Source organism: Staurois parvus, unplaced genomic scaffold (genome assembly GCF_062004578.1).
Source record: "Staurois parvus isolate SC_StPar_1 unplaced genomic scaffold, SC_StPar_1.0 ptg000394l, whole genome shotgun sequence".
In the NCBI taxonomy this organism is placed as follows: Eukaryota; Metazoa; Chordata; class Amphibia; order Anura; family Ranidae; genus Staurois; species Staurois parvus.
Window position 1 is genome coordinate 4,033,369 of NW_028318190.1, and position 22,752 is coordinate 4,056,120.

Below are 22,752 nucleotides of genomic sequence, written 5' to 3' on the forward strand. Positions count from 1 at the left end.
TACGTAATCCATCAATTGCGGGGCATTTCCTCAAAGCAATGGAGCCGCTGTGCCAGCCAGCAACTGCAGGGGGTACTTGAGAAGAGATGTCACAGATGGCCACCGCTCTATCCGGACCAGTGGAGCGCACGCTGTCCAAAGACCGGAAGTGACGTGAGCATGCGCAGAGCTCCTTCTTCAAGACCAATCCAGAAAGGACAAGTAGAATGGGTAGCAGGGCACGTCGGTGGAAGATGCTGTGGATGATATGTATGAAAACTGGTACTGAGCAGCACTTCTGAAGAGTGGAGGCAAACTCTGTACAGAGGGAGATGAGACAGAAAGCTGCTTCTAAGTGCAGTATTCCAAAGTCAATTTTAATAAAAGTGGTTAAAAACACTTAGTGTAGCAGAACAACTAGGCTCCTAAGTAAGCCTTTGACAAGCACATGGAGCTAAAAAAAAACTCAAAAACCTACCCATAATGCTGGCCATAGATGGATCAAAATTCGGCCATCCATTCCTTGACCGCATGAATTTCGATCCATATGTGGCTGTCCCTGTTCGACAGAAGTTCATAGTTAGTTCAACTTCTGTTGAATAAGAATGTTGGAAAACGTTTGGCAATAAGTGACTGCAGCCGCTGATCTGTGTATTTTGACAGTGGATAGTCCCTCTGTCATAACATGATACCCCTGGGAATTCATTCATTTTTGTTCAGCACACTGGCGGAACAAAAATTAACTTATTATCAATGGCCAGCTTAAGTGAAACACTATTGGGTCTCTCCATAATCCCACCAAAACTTGTCTAAAGCTGGCCATAGACAGTTTTTTTTCGTTCATCCCTGTGGCTGAATAAAAAAAAAATCAGATTCCTCCATCCACACAAACAAGGCAGATGGAAAAATCCACCCTTCAGGACATTGTATTCTGAAACAATCACCCGATCGGCAAAAGTTTTCCAAATTGTCTGTTCAGTTGAAGTTGATCTAACAATCAAATAGGTAAAGTGCAGCGCTAAAATGACAATTGGAAAAGTTCAATCTCCAAAGTTTGATAGAAAAGTGATCTAGACACACACACACATCCTTTAGGAGGAACTGACAGCCTGTGACGCCTCTTTACCACCCAGACCACGTGGAGGTCTGGGTGTTTGCTTTTAAAGGGTCAGTAACATACTTTTTAAATCTATTTTATTTCTGTGTTTTCTGGCTTATTGCCATTATTATTACTGACCTGGGTTGTTAACCCTTTTTTCACCAATAAATTTGGATATACTACACTATGGGTACTTTTCCATTTTTTACCCCCCACTGAGGGGTCGGCAGACACAGCTGCATATCACCCAGAGGAGGGATACCTGTACCTGGAAGGGACGTGTGCCGTGAGTGATCCATTTCAAACTGAGGAGACCATATTAGCCCAGCAGACCGTTTGAGGACATCTCTCCCTGTGGGATATCGGTACTCGTTTGATCGGATATAAAACAAAACGCGCATTCCCTATGTGCGGTCGGTGAGTGTGCATTCTTGCCATTTCCCGGACCCGATTCCAGCTGTGTTCACTTATCATTTGCTTGATCCTATGAACATTTATGTGTGCGTCTAGATCACTTTTCTATCAAACTTTGGAGATTGAACTTTTCCAATTGTCATTTTAGCGCTGCACTTTACCTATTTTATTTATACCAAAGGTGGTTGTGATCATCTTTAGTGCTTTTAGCTGCTCACTTGTATTTCTATTAGTAGCGCTCACTTTTTCTGTATATGATCTAACAATCAACTTCTGTCAAACAGGAGAGCCACACACTTATCAAAACTTGTCTGGTACCTGCTGAACTAGAACTGAATTTCAATCTTAAAGACAGGTGTTTATTTGCTGTGCTGAAAGCAACAGTCTCACAATCACACATAAAGCTCAAATAGAAGGACATTAAAAGAAAAATATATTTTCAATACATATGCATTTCTCTACACAGAATATACAAGGTAGCAAGCACCTGAGCCAGCCTTAGAAAAGAACTTCAGCAAAAATGTTGAAGACTACTTAGCAGTCAGTAACTGAAAGACAATAAACACATTGGTCAGTAGAATGTAATGTAGTGTAAAGTGTTCAGAGTAATGGGCATTATAACAAATAACATAGACTATAGAGTACAAGGGTCATGTCTTTGTAACCTACAACAAAGGATATAGAGCCCTGAAATCATACCTTTGTAACAAACAACATGGAACATAGAGCTCATAGGTCAGACCAATGTACCGTACAACACAGAATATAGAGCTCAGGAGTCAGGCCTATGTAACATACAACAAAGAATATGGAACTCAGGAATCAGACCTATGTAGCGTACAATATAGGGTATGCAGTGTAGTTTTCGGGAGTATGAAATATATTGCTCCTTATTTTGCTGGTCTAAAGTAAAAAGTGTCCTGTGGTTGTCAATAAGTGGCAGGATGTATACCCCATTGTCAGTGGTTAGTGGGAGGAAAAAGATGCTCCAGCATCAGTGGGAGGAAGAAATAAACTGGCATTGATGTCCAGTGAGAGGAAGAATTCTTGTCATCACTGACTAGTGGACGGAAGTGGTTAGGGGTCAGTAGAAATACATAACCTTGCATAGGCAGTCACTGGGCCAAGCTGTCCGCTAAAAAAATGTAATTTAATTGGCAAACAACATAGCTCTATGGCTGCCCATTCAGTTGTGGAGTGGCCAGCCTTGCTTAAAATGGATCTACACTGCATCTAAGCAGCACAAACCAAAAACACTATTTAATTTGTTTTCAATAGTCAAATCAAACTCCCCCATCCATTCATGTCTCCATGCTTTATTTTGCTGAGAAACCACTTTGAAAAACACCCCTCTAGCATATCTGGCCAAGGCCATCTTAAGTAAGGGCAGATGAATTTACTACCTGGAATCCATCTGCTCAGGCATGCAGGCAGGATGGCAGGAGGGTGTACATAGCTGAGAAAGCCCCATTTCCCCTCCTGAAGACTCCTGGGATGTATGACATAATTTGCCTAGGCATGGAAACCAGGAAGTAACTGAAGAAATGTAAAAAAAAGTTTAAAACAAGTAAATACAATATACAGTGGATATAAAAAGTCTACACACCCCTGTTAAAATGTCAGGTTTCTGTGATGAAAAAAAAGACAAAGATAAATAATTTCAGAACTTTTTCCACCTTTAATGTAACCTATAAACTCTACAACTCAGTTGAACAACAAACTGAAAGGTGCAAGGAAGAAAAAATAAAAAAAACTACAATAATATGGTTGCATAAGTGTGCACACCCTTAAACTAATACTTTGTTGAAGCACCTTTTGATTTTATTAAAGCACTCAGTCTTTTTGGGTATGAGTCTATCAGCATGGCACATCTTGACTTGGCAATATTTGCCCACTCTTCCTCGCAAAAACACTTCAAATCTGCCAGATTGCAAGGACATCTCCTGTGCACAGCCCTCTTCAGATCACCCAACAGATTTTCAATCAGATTCAAGTCTGGGCTCTGGCTTGGCCATTCCAAAACTTTAATCGCCTTCTGGTGAAGCCATTCCTTGGTTGATTTGGATGTATGCTTTGAGTCATTGTCATGCTGAAAGATGAAGTTCCTCTTCATGTTCAGCTTTCTAGCAGAAGCCTGAAGGTTTTTTGCCAATATTGACTGGTATTTAAAACTGTTCATAATTCCCTCTACCTTGACTAAGGCCCCAGTTCCAGCTGAAGAAAAAGAGCCCCAAATCATGATGCTGCCGCCACCATGCTCCTCTGTGGGTATGGTGGTCTTTTGGTAATGTGCAGTGTTATTTTTGCACCAAACATATCTTTTGGAATTATGACCACAAAGTTCAACCTTAGTTTCATCAGACCAGAACACATTTTCCCACATGCTTTTGGAAGACTTCAGATGTGTTTTTGCAAAATTTAGCCAGGCTTGGATGTTTTTCTTCATAAGAAAAGGCTTCCATCTTGCCACTCTACCTCATAGCCCAGATATATAAAGAATACGGGAGATTGTTGTTACATTTACCACACAGCCAGTACTTGACAGATATTCCTGCAGCTCCTTTAATATTGCTGTAGGCCTCTTGGCAGCCTCCCAGACCAGTTTTCTTCTCATCTTTTCATCAATTTTGGAGGGATGTCCAGTTCTTGGTAGTGTCACTGTTGCTCCATATTTTCTCCACTTGATGATGACTGTCTTCATTGTGTTCCATGGTTTAGCTAATACCTTGGAAATTCTTTTGTACCCTTCTCCTGACTGATGCCTTTTAACAATGAGATCCCTCTGATGCTTTGGAAGCTCTCTATGGACCATGGCTTTTGCTGAAGGATGCGACTAAGAAAATGTCAGGAAAGACCTACTAGAACAGCTGAACTTTATTTGGGTTAATCAGAGGCACTTTAAATGATGGCAGGTGTTTACTGACTCCTATTTAACATGATTTTGAATGTGATTGCTTAATTCTGAACACAGCTACATCCCCAGTTATAAGAGGGTGTGCACACTTATGCAACTACATTATTTTAGTTTTTTTATGTTTACTTTCCCCCCTAAAAGATTTCATTTTCTTTTTCAACAGATTTGTCAGAAAACCTTTACTTTCTTTTTTGAATCAACATTTCCTATGGGACACTATACTACAAAATACTACAACAAATGCAGGCCATTGATTGCAAACTAGATTTGTTAATTTGCACACACAAAAATGTATTTTTTCTAACAAATTCATTCAAGACCATGTTGCAAAAATGAATACACTTCAATGAAAGTCTTAGGAGCAAAGCTAAATTTTAGGCAACAAAATCCTAATTAACAAGAATTCAATTACAGGTAAGTCTAATTATTCATTAAGCAGGTGTCCAGCACATAGTTGATTATAAAAGGGCATTGTGTTACTTAACAAATAAAATCCCTTCCTATTTCATGATGTCAGCAATGGCACCACATGAAAGAGAAATGTCACAAAGCCTGAGAAAGAATATAATTTCTTTACACAAGAAAGGTGAAGACTACAAGAAGATCAGCAAAGCTTTACTTATCAGTCAGAATACTGTTGCAAAAGTGATACAAAAAATTAACAAAGATGGAACTGCAACCATCTCACAGAGATGTCCAAGGCCGTCCACGGAAGTTAACACCTCGAAAGGAGTGTCTTCTGATGACAAGGATTGAAGAAAATCGCCATGCAAGTTCACTGCAGATAGCTAAAGAAGTAGAAAGCCAAACTGGGGTGATTGTTTCCAGTGACACAAAATGGCATACACTAAAGAGGAGTGGCATGCATGGGTGTCATCCACGAAGGAAGCCTCTCCTAAAGCCCATGCACAAAAAAGCCCACCTAAAATTTGCCAGGGCCCATTCTGAAAAAGAAGACAACTGTGACTCTGTACTCTGGAGTGATGAGAACAAGATAAATGATTTTGGAACTGATGGCTTCAAAACTGTATGGCGTCGCAAAGGTGAGGAGTACAAAGAAAAATTCATGGTGCCTATAGTGAAACATGGTGGTGGCGGTGTCCTTCTGTGGGGCTGCATGAGTGCTGCTGGTGACGGGGAGCAGCATTTCATTGATGGTATCATGAATTTACAGATGTACTGCTCTATATTGAAGGAGAAGATGCTACCATCACTCCATTACCTTGGTCGTCGTGCACTTTTCCAACATGTCAATGATAGAAAACATACAACTAAGGACCAATGTTTTCATTTCTGTAGAAAAACAGGGTGAGTGATTCAGTGGCCAAGTATGGCTCCTGATCTGAACCCAGTCGAACACCTATGGGGAATTCTGAAGAGACAAGTTGAGCATCGCTCTCCATCCAGCATCCAGGCTCTAAGAGGTTGTTCTTGAACAATGGAAAAAGATAAATGTTGTAATATGCCGCCAACATGTTCATTCCATGCCTAGAAGACTTGGTGCTGTCCTTAAAAATCATGGAGGTCATACAAAATACTAGATGTAGTAGTTTTTGTTGTTGGGTGCATTCATTTTTGCATCAACTAATTTGAGTAAAAATGAAGATTTTGCAATCTAATTTATATTATTAACCTTACCTTCATGTAATGAGCTAAACAAATGTTCTATAAAACTCAGTTTTGTAAAAAATCTGGAAATTGTTCTTCTGTTCATTGAGATATTGATTACAGTCTTACTTTTCAAAAGGGGTGTACTTATTTGTGCAGAGCACTGTATGTCACTTGAGACAGAAACTTCAATAACTATAGTCATATAGGGACTAGGTGCTTTTGGTTTGTGGTGTTTTCCTTACTGCTAAACTTGCTGACTTGGTTTTTTTTTGTATTTCAGTCCTGTGCAAATATAACTATCTTCAGCAGATAAATGAATTTGTCTGGTAAACACTTTGTCCTCAAGTTGCCCATAGATCTAATATGACTGTTACTCCATACAGCTGATCACACTTGGATCTGGAAGTGATTGTGTCTGTGAGTACTCCATGGCTATTGCAGACATTCTCTGGTGAGATACCTGCTGCTGGGGAAGTCTTTTGACTTTTCTTCTTTCTCCTCCATGGGCATAAGTTTCTCAATACTAATGATAGGCTGCATTGTTCAATGCAATCCCAACACAAACAAAAAGCAAATAGAGCAGTTGATACTTAGAACAGACTTCCAGCTTCCAGCAGAGGTAGTGAGTCAGTTAGCAGTAAGTGGATTTAAAGCTGAAATTTAGCATACAATTTTTTTAGATGCTGCAACAAAGACCTTATTTATGTGGACCCCCCTATGACTACGTGCCATCGCACGAAACGTGTCAGGGAGGAGCTGCAGCGTTGGGACGTCACGCTGCCAGCGCCACGAGGGCCCTGGCGGCCATCTTTACATCCATTCATGGTCAGTGCTTTTGTACCTATCGCCTTGTATGGTACATGTGGATTAAACGTTTCCTGTCAAAAGGATATCACACTATTTGGCCTCCTCTGTTTTTTGTGGCTCCTTGCGAGCTATCTACATCTGCAGAGCAGCTTCTTCTAGTGTGACAGTTTATACCAGGCAGTGAGGGGTACCTGACCAGACCAGACCCACAAAGGGATCTCCAGTGTGCTGAGGTTATCATCTTGACATGCGCATGTTGATTGCGTATCTGGTGAGTGCGCAATCTTATCACGTTTTTCACATCACCATATCCTTGGATTCTACCACTGGATTTTGAAGATCACCAAAGATCTCCCATGCACCTTAATTGTGAACTATGCTGGGTTGATGTGTCTGGCACTACTCACTATATTGGTCACTCCTCAGTGACAATTTATCTGCACATTGTCACTGGACATATCTCATTCTATTTTATTATATCCCTGATTTTATGATATATTTTGGATGCTACATCTTTTATCTATTTATTCTATGTGAAATATTATGAGAGTCTATTAGTGGATATTTTAGTGCTGCACCCTGTGTTTTATAATTTTTATACTAATTTAACATTTTTAAATTTGATCCATATTTTTGTTATGGTGGGACATATGGGCTGCATTCAGCTTCTTTGGTTAAAGGGGACCTTGTGGTACATAGACATTTGTCGTGCTGTATGTACTTCCGTATCTCCCCCATGTAAAATAATTTTAACTAATAAAAAAAATTCCTGAAAGTATGAAAATACCTTTTCAAAATCTCTACCAACATGCTCTTCAGCCCATGTATTGGTGACATCTGCCCTGCCTTCCTGTAGTCTATGCTATTAGATGGTGGAGGCTCACATTAGATATGTCTCTTAAATTTTACAAAATTTTGCTCCAACACATGACAATTCCTATGTGTTATCTGTACATTTGTGAGATCTGGCATGCATGTCATCTTTGGGATAGCTTCAGGAGGCAGATGGAAGCTGCAGATGACATGCATAAGAAGATGGAGTCTCAGTCAAGTATGGGCCCTGAGAAAACAGGACCCAAACACCAGCTAGCAAATATTCTCTGTCACTAAGTAAATTCAGACGTACTGGTACACATGTTTAGTTAATGGTTAATGAAGGAGTTGAAATAAGGTGCCTACAGACAGTAGACAGTCATCGAACATGCATGCACACTTGCACAAGCGAGCTGCCAAACAACAGATGTTATTATAGAATATTGTACTAACATGCAGTAAGGGATCTTGCATGCTTGTACCAATGAAGAGGAGGTGCACTGCAGGTGTCCTGGATAACTGATTCTTCTGCTCATCCAGCTTGGCCTTCAGGCATTGGAAAATACACAGCCCGAGCATTCAATAAGCAAATATGACTGCCATATTTTTCATATATAGTTAAAAACTTTACATAAGGTTCCCAAAGCTACTAAATGACAGCATGTCCAATCAAAGGTCATTTTTAAATCTTATCTAACACCAAGACTTTTTTCTTTTAGTTTTAGATAGAATGGTGAGGGGTTAAAACATTGGTTGTCAACTTCCTTTGATATCCAGGGCCCTAAACTGAGGTCCCTGACATCGCCAAAGGGCCACACATAAATATTAGTAAATGTAAAACTGGCTATACATGGAACAAATTTCAGCTGGCTCCTGATGGACCAGCCAAAATGTGCTTGGTGGTCATCAACCTCCTGACCAACACTCTTTGAAAAATTGAAGGGGATGGGAAAATGGTTCACCAACAGTGCTTGCATCCAATTAGACTGTCAGAATACAACAGTCGCAGTAGAAGATTCTTTCATTTGCACTGCTTAGTATGGATGGAGAAATCTGTTAGATTTTTTTTTGTTTTCCAAAAACCAAATAATTCTATGTATGTATGACCAGCTACACAAAGCTATCAGGGGCAGCAGCCATGGTCACAGACTAAAAAAGATTATTACTATCAAGCTACTCTCTTTTACATGTATTTCTAAAAAGAGAAGCATTTGCTTTATGTGCAAACAAGATTCACACAACCCCCCTCATACAATGGATAGATAGGGGCTGGGATCACACCTCAGTGTCTGGCAAGAGTCACACCTAGCCTGAATAAATGAGTGATAACAATATGCATTCTTTCTATTTCTGGTACCTTTGTAGTTGGAAATTATAAAATGCATAATAATAAGGAATAATTTATATTTGATGTGTGAAAAAAAAATCAGTAAACCTAAAACAAGACATTTCCATACAAATGTTACTCATTCATTAGTCCCAATTAATAACATTATAGTCATCCTTTTAGCAGTGTCCTTTCTAAGCTAATAGGGCTGACACATGGGACATAAACTGCAAACAACTTTATAGCCAATGACACATTTATGAAGCTTCATACTAATATCTAAAGTATAATCTGTATTATTAACATGAACTTAGCTATGGTTTTTATATTAAAAAATTAATATAATTACTTATTTGGTGAATCAATTTGTGCTTGATATCCTGCTTTATACAAATTTGGGAAACGGCATACCCACAAAAAATAAAAACACTAAACAATCTTGAGCTGGTTAATGTCGTTGCTTATTTCCACTTCCTTTTAAAGCGAAACTTCATTCTCTCAATCAACACCGACTATTTTTAATCCTCATTCTTCTACCATTAGTAAATATGTAGGAAAGTATATCATATTCACTTGTTTTAAACTTTTTTTTTTTAACATTTCTTCAGTTACTTTCTGGTTTCCAGGCCCAAGCAAATAATTTCATACATCCCAGGAGTCTTCAGGAGGTGAGGAGGAGAGGTTTTCTCAACTAAACACACCTTCCTGTCTGCATGCCTGAGCCAAGGGCAGATGGGTTCCACAAAAAAAATTACTACATAACTCATCTGCTTTTACTCAAGATGGCCATGGACCAAAAATGCTGGGGGGGGTTTTTTCCAAAGTGATTTCTCAGCAAAATAAAACATGGAGACATGGATGGATGGGGCAGTTTGCTTTGAATTTTAAGAAAGAGTTAAATAGCATTTTTGCTTTGTGGTGCTCAGATGCAGTGTAGTTCCTCCTTTTTTTTTTTTTTTTTTTTTTTTTTTTTTACAGACCACATACACAAGGTCAGTGGGAGTAAAGGTTCATGCAGTCTTTGTGCCTTTTTAATGACCGTGTAAACCAACCATCAATCTTAACATCTTTCAAGTCAGCTTGCTGCATGAACATCATGTTTGTCTTTGCTGAGTACTCATATTTTGCCTATGGAGAGGGTCAGGAAAGGCACGCTCATACAACAGCCAGACAAAAATGTTTTCTATTATTACAGGTACTTATATAGCACTGTCAATTTACATATATATTGTACATTCACATCAGTCCCTAACCCTCAAGGGGCGTACAATCTAAGGTACCTAACTTACATTCATACATACACATTTTTTGATTGAAAAGATACTTTTATTACAGAAGCATCAAAAACAACATGATACGTGTAATCGGGGTACATCTCACCCTGTACTGCGACGCAGCGCACCACATAGCAATACAGTTCCAAGCATACAATAAATACATTCAGAAATAAATACATTCGCTCAGCGGTATGATGCCTGACGTGATGTGCAGAGGATGAATCCCCAGACCGCCACGTCATGCATGACGCCGCTTACCCCAAAAATCATAGCATCCTGATACACAGTACTAAGTCATGCAATAAACGAAAGCGAAAAAGCGAAAAACCGAAAATCACAATTTACAATAGGCATCGGGTGTGTGGGGGGGGGGGGGAAGGGAAGGAAGGGGGAAACACAGGCCCGAAGCTTTATTGAAAAGACAAAGACACGCAGGGGGGAGTAGGGGGAAGGGGGAAATCTTCAGACGTCCTCTTCCTCAAAGTCCATCAAGGAATAGTCTCTGAGCAGACTGAGGATCAGTCTGCGGCAGTCCTCAATGGACATCCTCTCCCGCTGGTGGATGAGGCGCTTTCTGGCGCACCATAAAGCGTCCTTAAAGCAACACAGCACCCGCCAGGCGCCGTCAATGTCCTCCAGAGAAAAGGTTCCACAGAACAGTCCATTCAACACCCCAAAGTGAGTGATGGCTGTCTGTGGTACAAAGTCCTTGAGTTCAGGTTCCAGGGCCCCCAACAGGGCCTGAGCAAATGAGCACTCCCAGAAAACGTGGTAAGACGTTTCCTCGTGGATGATGCAGAAGGGGCAGTGTCTGTATCTGCTCAGGTTCCTGGCATGCATAAATGTCCTGAGAGGCAACCCCCCTTGGATTGCCATCCATGCCAGGTCTTTGTGCCTGTTGGTAAGAATGTTGGAAGAAACATTCCTCCAGACCACCTTGCAGGTGTCTGAAGGCAGGCCTGGAACCGACTCCAAAATGTCGCTGGCTCGGATGAGCTTGTAGATAGTCTTTGGCTTCCACAAGTCAGGCTTGACTCCCTGCAGCCCTTGCTCCCTGATGAACTTGAAGGTATCCAAGTAGTACCAAGGAGTGTCCCAGTTGTAGGGGATGGAACTATCCCAAGTGTCCCACCCCAGGGACCTCCAGAGAGGCAACAGGAAGAAGCGAGACATTGCGTTCCCGCCAGAGTCCATAATCCGTCTGGGCAAAGTTCTGCCGATGCAGTTGCAAGCAAACACCCTCAGCTGGGTGGCGATGTCGGGCACGCCCTTACCGCCCTTGAGGGGTTCCTTGAACATGACTGCCCGCTTCACTCTGTCCATCTTGGAGCCCCAGATGAAGTGAAACACCGCCCTGGTGATGGCCTTACAGGTGTTGACCCGAGGGGGCCAGGCCTGGGCGAGGTACTGCAACACAGGGAGAATCTCGCTGCGGAGTACCAGTGTCTTCCCTTCGATGGTGAGGTCTCTGAGGCTCCAGAGTCCAAACTTTTGACGCATCTTGGCCAGTCTCTCCTCCCAAGACTTCAGGGCTGCGCCCTCGGCACCAAACCAAACCCCCAAAATCTTCATGAAGTCCGTCTTGATGCCAAAGGGCATGGATGCAGAAGAAGGCAGGAACCACTTTCCGAAGAGCATGACTTCCGACTTCCCGCAGTTGACCTTTTCCCCCGAAGCTTGGCCGAAGTCCTCGCAGGTCTGGACGAGCAGGTCGATGGAGCGCTGGTTGGCACAGAACACCGTCACGTCGTCCATGTAGAGCGAGCACTTCACTTCCCGTCTGTCTGGTCCCGGTGCGGTGATTCCCCCGATCTCTGGATTCCGTCTGATGCATTCGGCAAAGAGCTCTATACAGCAAACAAAAAGCAGAGGTGAGAGAGGACAGCCTTGTCTGACCCCGGAGAGGACCGGGAAGGGGTCAGTCTTCCAGCCGTTCACCTGCACGGAACTACAAATGCCGTTATACATCATATCCACAACCGAACAGAACATTTCCCCAAGACCAAACCTGCGCAGGGCTCTGCACATAAACCCATGGGAGACACGGTCAAAGGCCTTTTCCTGGTCGAGACTGACCAGGGCCGCGTGCACACGGCGATCTTTGATGTACTGGACCGTGTCCCGGACAAGCGCTAGGCTGTCCGCAATCCTGCGGCCAGGAATGCCACAAGTCTGATCCGGGTGGATTATCTGTCCGATGACAGCCTTCAACCTGTTCCCCATAACTTTGGCGAGGATCTTGTATTCCACGTTCAAGAGAGAGATGGGACGCCAATTTTTCAAGTCACATCTCTCCCCCTTACGCTTGTACAGGATCGTGATCATCCCCTCCCTCAACGAAGGAGGCATCTTGCCCTCCACCACCATCTCCTCGTACAGCTCGAGCAGGTCCGGGCCCACGAGATCCCACAGCGCTACATAGAGCTCCGCTGGGAGACCGTCGCAGCCTGGGGTCCTGCCTCGCCTAAAGGATTTAGCGGCAGAGTGCAGTTCCTCCAACGTCAAGGGGGCGTTGGTGGCCGACAAACCTGCAGGATCAATAGCATTAGAGATACCTGACAAGAACCTGTCGGCCGCTGCCGTGTCTGTTGCTTTGGGGGAGTAGAGGTCGGAGTAGTAGTCGCTGACCACTTCCATCACGGCCTCCTTCCCCTTCTGGAGTGTTCCAGTCTTGTCGCGCAGCTCAGACAGGGGAGTGTGTCCTGAGTGGAGTTTCCTGAAAAAGAAAGATTCATACATACACATACTAGGGTCAATTTAGACAGGTTCCAATTAACCTTTGGAGTGTGGGAGGAAACTAGAGTACCTGGGGAAAACTCACACAGGCACAGGGAGAACATGCAAGCTCTAGGCAGGTGGTGCCATGATTGGGATTTGAACCAACAACCCTAGTACTACCAGGCGGAAGGGCTAACCATTTAGCGATTGTGCTGCCTATTAGTTTGTAGCTTACAGCAAATATTTTTATCTAATGATTAATAAGCAGCTGTTCTTATTAATGTGAGCACATGTAGTGATGAGCCCCAGTTAAGAAGGCCATAGAGGACTCTGTCTTTTTGATCAGTCATCTAGCTGATTGAAAAACAATGAACAGATTTCCCTATCCAAACAAGCGAGGTAGATGGGGGAATCTTACCTGCTGTGCTATTGTATTCTGACAGCAGGGACTCCTCCACTGACAGAATCAACACTGCAGCATTGATCAAGTGCAAATTTACCAACAGTCCTTCTCAAGAGAAGTCTATCATTAGACTGACGCCTCTTAAACAGGAATGGCCATAGATGGATCGAAATTCAGCTGGTATCTGCCGATTTTGATTCATCTATGGCCATATTTAGAGCTTGTGCATACTATATCCGCTGATCTGCGTTGGTCTACGTGAGAAAACATAGGCTTGTCTCAAGGGCAAACAAAAAACAATTGTTTGCAATGAGGTTGATTTACTAAAGGTAAAGAGACTGCGCACATTGCAAGTGCAGTTGCACTCTGCAAGTGCATTTGCTCCAGCGCTTGGTAAATGAGGTGAAGCTTCACTTTGCAAAGAATCACATGCAAAAAAAAAAAAAAAGCATTTTTGCTTGCACATGATTAGATGATGTAAGTCAGCAGAGCTTCCCCTCATTTGCTAAGCTCTGAGCAATTGTACTTGCAAAGTGCTCAGTCTATGTGCCTTTAGTATATCAACCACTATATGTCCTGTTCCCATCATAACGTTGCACTGAAGTGCTTTGCAGTGCATTGCATTGTTATGCACTGCATTTTTATGTAGTGTCAGTTCACTTCACTGCATATCACCACACTGTAGTACATAGTGTACATTTGCATGCACTGTCATTTTGTGGCAGCCATCATATATAAAATGGGAAAAAAAGCAAACAGTGTGATGTTCTCTATCACACTTCACCACCCTTATGCAACATGTATGAATGAGCCCCTAAATCTTTTCAGCAGCACCATTCCATTTACCAGTCCATCACCTCTAAGTGTGCAGTGAAACAAATCTGAAGAAAAACTTCACCTTCATGCCAATTCAAAACATACATGCCCACCCAATCCAGTGTTGTTCTGCTGCACTCAGCTGACAACCCTCAGGTTCCTTGCTGCCATCTTCCTTTCCTCTATCATCAGGAGCTGCTTGTCTCTCCCGTCTGGCAGATGGTGTTCTGCATTCACTATACCTGGCCTCCCACAGTGCACAGAACATGGAAATGCAATTATTTTAGTAAATATAAACTGCTAAACACTTTTTCTCATCAGCAGTTAGAACAGTCTTGTGATTTCTATCAGTGTCCAGCAGAGCACTGGATAAAGCTCGTAGGAGGAGTTTTCATTTTCCCCTGATTGTCCTATGAGGCTGCATAACCCCTGACCCTTTGTCTGGACAGAGCTGATTGGCCCTGATCACATGCACTCTCCCAAGAAAAAAAAAACTCTCTAGCAATACACACCAAACTGAGAATGTGCAGCATGCCCCCAAGGCACTGTTCTATCAGCAGATGGATTGGAGACAGTAGAAGGGGAGGATCAGAGAAGGCAGGCTCAAACAACCTCTCAAAACCTTTTACACAATGTGGAGGATTAACCTCTTAGGCCCACAGTGAGTATAGCAAGCATGCTTTACTGCATATACAGACTGATTTTACTGTTGGGGGTTTAGTAACACTTTAAAATAAATTATGAACAGTAGTGGAAACTTCCAAAGGTGTTATCAATGTGCTTGTATACTCTTAATAAAATTATAAACCAAAAATATACTGTGCAACCTATATGTATATTACAAAAACGTCAAGAATAGTGGTGGAAATCTTTAATGTATTCCAATTAATATTTTTTATATGATCTTACTCAAAACAAAATTATATATAATACATTCCTAATTTTTTAAAATATAAAGTATTTTAAACCTAGTAAAAAAATAAAATATGATCCGTGCTTAGGGTTGCCACCTCATCCCTTTAAAACTGAACACATATTGATTTCACAGGTTCTGTGGCTGATTAAGGTGGTAATTAACTACTTCCCGCCCAGCCAATAGCACAAAGGCGGTCCGCAAAAAAACACCTAGTCCCTCCGGGTGGACACCATATGGCGTCCTTTCAGGCATGCGCAGTGCACCTGCCCACAGGGCCGCTCTTCAGCGCGATCTGTCACCGGCCGTATACCTCGGACACGGACGATGACAGATCTGTGTACCGGCCCCGTTTCCAGTACCATGTGACCTGCTGTGACCAATCACAGCAGGTCACATGACAGTTGTATACAATGGATGGCTTCCTTTCATGCCATCCATTGTATACAAGTGTGTCTAGCTGTGAATGGTCACAGCGATCACATGCACAAGCTGGGCCAATCAAAGCCCAGCTGTGTCATGTGATTAGTCCTGGCCAAATCACAGCTAAGCACAAGAAAAAAACCCTGAATGAATCGATGTCATTCAGGTTAATGCTTGCTTATAGCAAAGTAATTCTTATAAGCTTCTTATGAAATACGTCGGACTGTCTACTTTGCAATCAGTGGTCATTTGGGGGATATCTGTACTATTCTGACATTCTTGGACCTCAAGAAATTAGATTGGCCGTCAGTACTTAAGGATTGATCAATTTTCAGATATATACCATAGTTTCTGAACTCTATAACTTTCCTACAAACTGACTTGGTGCCTTGTCTGCAATAAATTAGCCTCAGAAACTGTGTAATTAATATGTGTTCAGTTTTAAAGGGATGAGGTGGCAACCCTATCTGTGCTCCACTTGTGATGCAAGGATTTTCAGTATTTAAAGTCACCACCTGTGTGATCCGCCATCTATCACACCTATTGCTCACCTTCAAAAATTGACTTATATAATGGATAGGTCTTAGCACACTTTTCCCTTTAAATGGGGTATTATCCTCCAATCCTGGATCTCTCCAAATTCATTAACAAGTGTTGCTTCAGCTCCTGCTTTGCATCCAGATCTCCCAATAAAAGATGACACTCCTGATTGGGTGACCTGAATGCAAACCAGGAGCAGAAGCATCACTTTTTTGCCAAAAGTATTTGGACACCCCTCCAAATCATTGGATTTAGGTGTTTCAATCATCTCCATGGCCACAGGTGTATAAAATCAAGCACCTAGGCATGCAGATTGCTTCTACAAACATTTGTGAAAGAATGGGTCGCTCTCAGGAGCTCAGTGAATTCAAGCGTGGTACCGTGATAGGTTGCCACCTGTGCAATAAGTCCATCTGTGAAATTTCCTTTGTACTAAATATTCCCTGGGCAATTGTTTGTGGTATTATTACAAAGTGGAAGCAACTGAGAACAACAGCAACTCAGCCACAAAGTGGTAAGCACGTAAAATGACAGAACGGGGTCAGCGCATGCTGAAGCGGACAGTGCACAGAAGTCACCAACTGTCTGCAGAGTCAATAGCTAAAGACCTCCAAACTTCCTGTGGCCTTCAGATTAGCCCAACAACAGTGCGTAGAGAGCTTCATGAAATGGGTTTCCATGGCCGAGCAGCTGCATACAAGCCTTACATCACCAAGTGCAATGCAAAGCGTCAGATGCAGTGGTGTAAAGCACACCGCCACTGGACCTTAGAGCAGTGGAGACGTGTTCTCTGGAGTGATGAATCTCACTTCTATGTCTGGCAATCTGATGGACATGTCTGGGTTTTGGCAGTTGCCAGGAGAATGATACTTGCCTGACTGCATTGTGCCAAGTGTAAAGTTTGGTAGAGGGGGATTATGGTGTGGGGTTGTTTTTCAGAGGTTGGGCTTGACCCCTTAGTTCCAATGAAGGGAATTCTTAACCACTACCCATCCGACCATTGTATATAAATGGCTGGACGGTGGCAGTGCAGGGGCGGGTGGTCGTTTATAAACGGCCTCCCCGCCCCCTGCTTGTGCGTGCTCCCTGGGAGCATGCAGCACCATGATCCGGTGCCTGCTGTGTCCTCTGGACACAGTGGAACACTGATCATTGTACGGGGCCTCTGTGCCTCTTGTATTGGCCAATCAGTGATCACATGAAGAGTAGTAAGCAAGATGTCGCTTCTGACATCATTGCTTACTACTAGTGAAATCTGTGAATGATCACAGAGGTCACATGCTACAAGGCTATTCACAATAGCCTTGTACCATGTGACAAGCTGTGACCAATCACAGCTCACACAGTATTTCTCAATGTCTGCAAGAATGCAGCCAGAAAGAAGGAGAAATGATTGCTTTTACAGCCTTTATGGGTGTAAAAGCAATCAGTGTAAAAAAAAAAAAAAAATCTCCATAACCCCCCACAAGTAGTGGGGACAGTTTGGGTATGGCGCCTTTCTGTTCCAACATGACTGCGCACCAGTGCACAAAGCAAGGTCCATAAAGACATGGATGAACAAGTTTAGGGTGGAGGCACTTGACTGGCCTGCAGAGTCCTGACCTCAACCTGATAGAACACCTTTGGGATGAATGAGAGCAGAGACAGCGAATCAGGCCTTCTTGTCCAACATCAGTGCCTGACCTCACAAATGCGCTTCTGGATGGTGAAACATTCCCATAGACACGTTCCTAAACCTTGTGAACAGCCTTCCCAGAAGAGTTGAAGCTGTTATAGCTACAAAGGGTGATCCATTTCAATATTGAACCCTACAGACTAAGGACTGGGATGCCATAAAACTTCATGTGTGTTTAAAGACAGGTGCCCCAATACTTTTGGCAATATAGTGTATATTGGAGGAGGGAGGATGAGGTAGGGGAATGACCATTTTTGTTATGAAGGTTCTCTTTATTAAATTAATTTAAATTTACAGGTCTCAAGCATTTGAAGGATAAAAATAAAGTGTGGCTAAGAACAGAACCAATTTGTTTTTCTCCACTTTTCAGCAGTTAGCCACAATACTGTAGAGAGATTTATTTACCCAGTGGCTCATGCCTCAAAAGGAAGCTCTCAGAAAACAGTCATACCTATTGGAATTTTTCAGACAGCTCTAGATTAAAGGGGGAGGGTGGAAGATCCATTTGAAAGAGAAGGACTGCTAATTTAATTAGGACAATGTTCGTTTTTTTACACTTGATTTCAAAAACGTCAGCTGTAGTGCATTTTTCAGACCCCTCCTATAAGAAAAGATTGAAATATGTATAAAAAACATTTATTACAATAATGTTGGTAATCCTAGTGCACACAATTAGAATATTGTCTTTTTTTGTATACTTGTCTCATATCGAAAAGAAATCTAGAGTTATGAAAATTCTCTTATGACAGAATACAACTTCGGAAGTGATGCAATGTATTGTATTGTATTGCAATGTATTATTTTGTTTCCGAGCATGCGTGGACTAAGTCATTCGATTTTTTTACGGAAAAATACTGTATGAAATGAAAATCATTTGTTCTGTTATCGTATGAGAAAAATTTTGGTGCTTGTCCCTTCGGATAATTTTGCATGAACTGACGTGATCATCACAAATAGTTTATTACCCACATACCTTAACACCTACCTATTTCCTCACTCATGCTATACATTGTATACATTTTCCAATCCTTAGGTTTCTTTTTTCCCATTTGATTTGACCATATTTGTAATGACTTCAAGCATTGGAAAGAAAACCAAATGACACAAACAAGAGTACAAAACCGCACTAGAGCCATTTAAAAGAAAAGAAAACTTTATTATGGGAAAGCATCTCATAACTCTGAAAAAAGGCTCACAAGCATGGGCGTGATTAAATACTGATCTACAAAGGAGAGTGCTAGCAGATGTTTGCAGAAATATCCTGTGTAAAAAAACAGTTGAATTGCTCTGTAAAGTGCTTGCATTTACAAGCGTATAGACATGTAAACATCCAAATGTATTTATAAGCATAAAAGTCTTTTCTTCCTTCTAGATTTGTTTTAAAGCCAAGATTGTGGTATCTTGGTGTCTGAGCCCATGCAATGTAAATCCCAGCATCCCTCCCCCCAGACAGCCTAAGTGCTGCACACAGCTGCTATCCAGCAATACCTAAAAAAGACTATAGCATACAGATATGTGAAAAAATAGACCTTTTTTTTATTTTTACATGTGCCCATGTTTATGTGAGCACTGCTGTATATCTGAGTACAGACACGCACAGCCATTATTGTCTATGGGCAGCTGTGCACAGCACCCAGGCTTTCCGTTGCAGAGGCTCAGGGTGCCTGTGTGAAAAAGCCCTTGTGCAGAATCTGTCTGCAAACATCTGCCTGCACCAGGGGTGGACTGACAATTCATGGGCCCCCCGGGCAATAGGGGATCATGGGGCCCCTGTGTCCTTGCCCACACTCAAAGCACACCCAAAAAAGCCTATAAAAAAGGTACTAGGGGCATTTCATGGGGCCCCCTACTGACCCCGGGCCCTCGGGCACTGCCCGTGTGCTCGAATGGTCAGTCCGCCCCTGGCTTGCACCCTCTTGCATAGATTATCAGTATTTCATTACACCTGTGTACAATAACCCTTAGGTTCCATGCACACTGGATGTTTTAATAACGCTGGTAGCATTAACTGTGTAAAGTCGTGTAAAAAACGCACATTTTGCAGATGTTTTTGCATTGGCGTTTTTAGCTGCGTTTTTCCACTTTTGTGTTTTTTTTAGACAAAAAAATATAACAACATTTTTGCTAAAAAAAAAAACGACAAAAACGACAGTTTGCTGCATTTTACTGTGTTAGATTATTTTTACAGCTAAAAACTCCTCTAGAAACCCACTAGTTCTGGGGTATTTTTCCAGCCAAAAAACGCTGATGTGTGCATGGACACATAGGATGTTGGGGAGTTTACTGACTGTAGAAAAATATGCCAAAAACAGCAACTGTAAAAACGTCCAGTGTGCATGAGGACTTATATGCATGCATACATAAATGTCCAACCTCTGACAAATAATTTTTGGTTTTGATTTCACAGTTCTGAACACTTTTCTGATCTATATACAGCTGTGTGCAAGGGCCCAGTGAAAAACAATAGTGCTGCATTCAGATCTGTTGCAAAAAAACACTATTGTCAGAAAAAGCTGTAGATGTGCGGCTGGGGACAGAGATAAAATCAGCCATGGAAGACAAGGTTTCCTGCCCCTTTGACTGCCCATTGAACAAAGAGCTTCTCGGAGTTGTACATGCAAAAATTAAGTCCCCCTGTGGTATTTGGGTGGCACTACTGCTGCTGAACGTAACACATTCAAGTTAATGGAGCAACATCAAACCGCCCTGCAACTGTATGTAATACATGTAACTATGGTGCAGTGGTGCAACCTTTTGAGATTTGAAATTGTTGCTTAGGAGGTGGCACATCCCCTCTCAACTGCCTACCAACCGCCTCTGAAAAGGGATCCATTGTGACAAGCACTATCAGTAAGGTTCCCACCTCATCCTTTTAAACCCAAACACATTAATTACACAGGTTCTGGGGCTAATTTAATTCAGAAAAGGTCCTAAGTGAGTTTAATTACCACCTTAACCGTTTCAATACCGTGCAATTTTACACCTTCCTGCCCAGGCCATTTTTCAGGTTTCAGCGCTCTCACACTTTGAATGACAATTGCGCGGTCATACAACATTGTACCCAAACTAAAATTTTATCATTTTCTTCACACAACTAGAGCTTTCTTTTGGTGGTATTTAATCACCGCTGGGGTTTTTATTTTTTGCTAAATTAACAAAAAAAAACCAAAAATTGAGAAAAAAAAAACACATTTTTCTTTGTTTCTGTTATAAAAGTTTACAAATAAATAATTGTTCTTCATAAATTTAGGCCGAGATGTATTCTGCTACATGTCTTTGGTGAAAATAACCCAAATTAGAATGTATTATTTAGTTTGTAGGAAAGTTATAGAGTTCACAAACTATGGTATAGATCTGAAAATTGATCAGTCCTGAAGTACTGACAGCCAATCTAATTTCTTGAGGTTCAAGAATGTCAGAATAGTACAGATATCCCCAAATGACCCCTTTTTGCAAAGTAGACAGTCCGACGTACTTCATAAGAGGCATGGCGAGTTTTTTGAAGTTGTATTATTTGTCATAATTTTTCGGAAAATTAAAAAATTATTTTCACTATTTTGTTTTTTACATACTGTCACCAGTGCAGTACAGCGTCATCATATAACCGGCATGGCGGTGAACAGGGACACTGACTGGTGACAGTATGAAAAAAAAAATATATATATATTTTTTTATTTTTTTATTATTTTTAATTTTTTATTACATTTTTTTATTTTTTTTAAGATTTTTTTTTCATATTTTACTATGACCAAAGTAGTACAATGTTACCATAGTAACATTGTACTACTTTCGGGAAGTGATCAGTATTTTTTTTTTTTTTACACAATTTGCTTATAGCAAAGAATTACTTTGCTATAAGCAAGCATTTACCTGAATGAAATCGATTCATTCAGCTTTTTTTTTTTTTTTTTTTTGTGCTTAGCTGTGATTTGGTCACAGCTAATCACATGACATGTGCATGTGATTAGCTGTGACCATTCACAGCTAGGCACTAGTATACAATGGATGGCATGAATGAAGCCATCCATTGTATACAACCGTCATGTGACCTGCTGTGATTGGTCACAGCAGGTCACATGGTACCAGCAACGGGAGCCGGTACTTGGATCTGTCATCGGCCATGTCCGAGGTGCACAGCCGGTGACAGATCGCGCTGCTGCGCAGCTCTGCATTAGCGCAAACTGCGCATGTGCGGGAGCACGCCAAATGGCGTGCATCCGGAATGCAGGAACACTTTTGAAGCCGCCAAACGGCCATTGGCCGGGCGGCTAATGGTTAAGCAGCCACAGAACCTGTGTAATTAATATGTGTTCAGGTTTAAAGGGATGAGGTGGCAACCCTAACTATCGCACGTCTGTCTGAGCCCCAAAGCAAAATTCTGCCATGTTCAGTTTTTAGTTTTCTTCCAGCCTTTGTTTTAAAACCATGTACAATTAATTGGCTCCTAATATGTGTATGCATGAATGTGAGTAAGGCCTAGTTCACACTTGCACTGAAAGCAGGCGTTTGAGGGCCGTTTGTAATGCTCTTCAAACCCCTATGCAAATGATACTATGGGCAGCACACAGTGCTGTTCACATTATCAAAACATGAAGCGTTAGCGTCGCATCGCTTCAAAATTGAAGCCTCATGTCGAATCTGGTGGAGTTTGAAGACTTCCAACGCCTCAAATTCATGTCTATGGCGACGCTTCGCAAACGCGCTGGCAGGCATTTTCAGTGCAGTTGCGGTGCTTTAATAACAGTTCATTATAGGTGTTTGTGGTGCGGTTTTGCTTGTAAAATGCATCAAAACTGTGCATAGGGTGTTTGGGGAGTGTGCTTGTGAAACGCCAGTCTAACGCCCCTACTAAAGTTCATTAACGCCTGTCTAACGCCCATGGTAAAGCTTTAGGAGTGTTTGTTAAGTTAGAAATTTAGTCAAGTGTGAACAAGTCCTTAGGGACCTTAGATTGTACGGTCCTTGAGGGCTAGGCTACTTTTACACTGATCTGCCGCAAAAACGCATACCCGTGCTTTCTGAG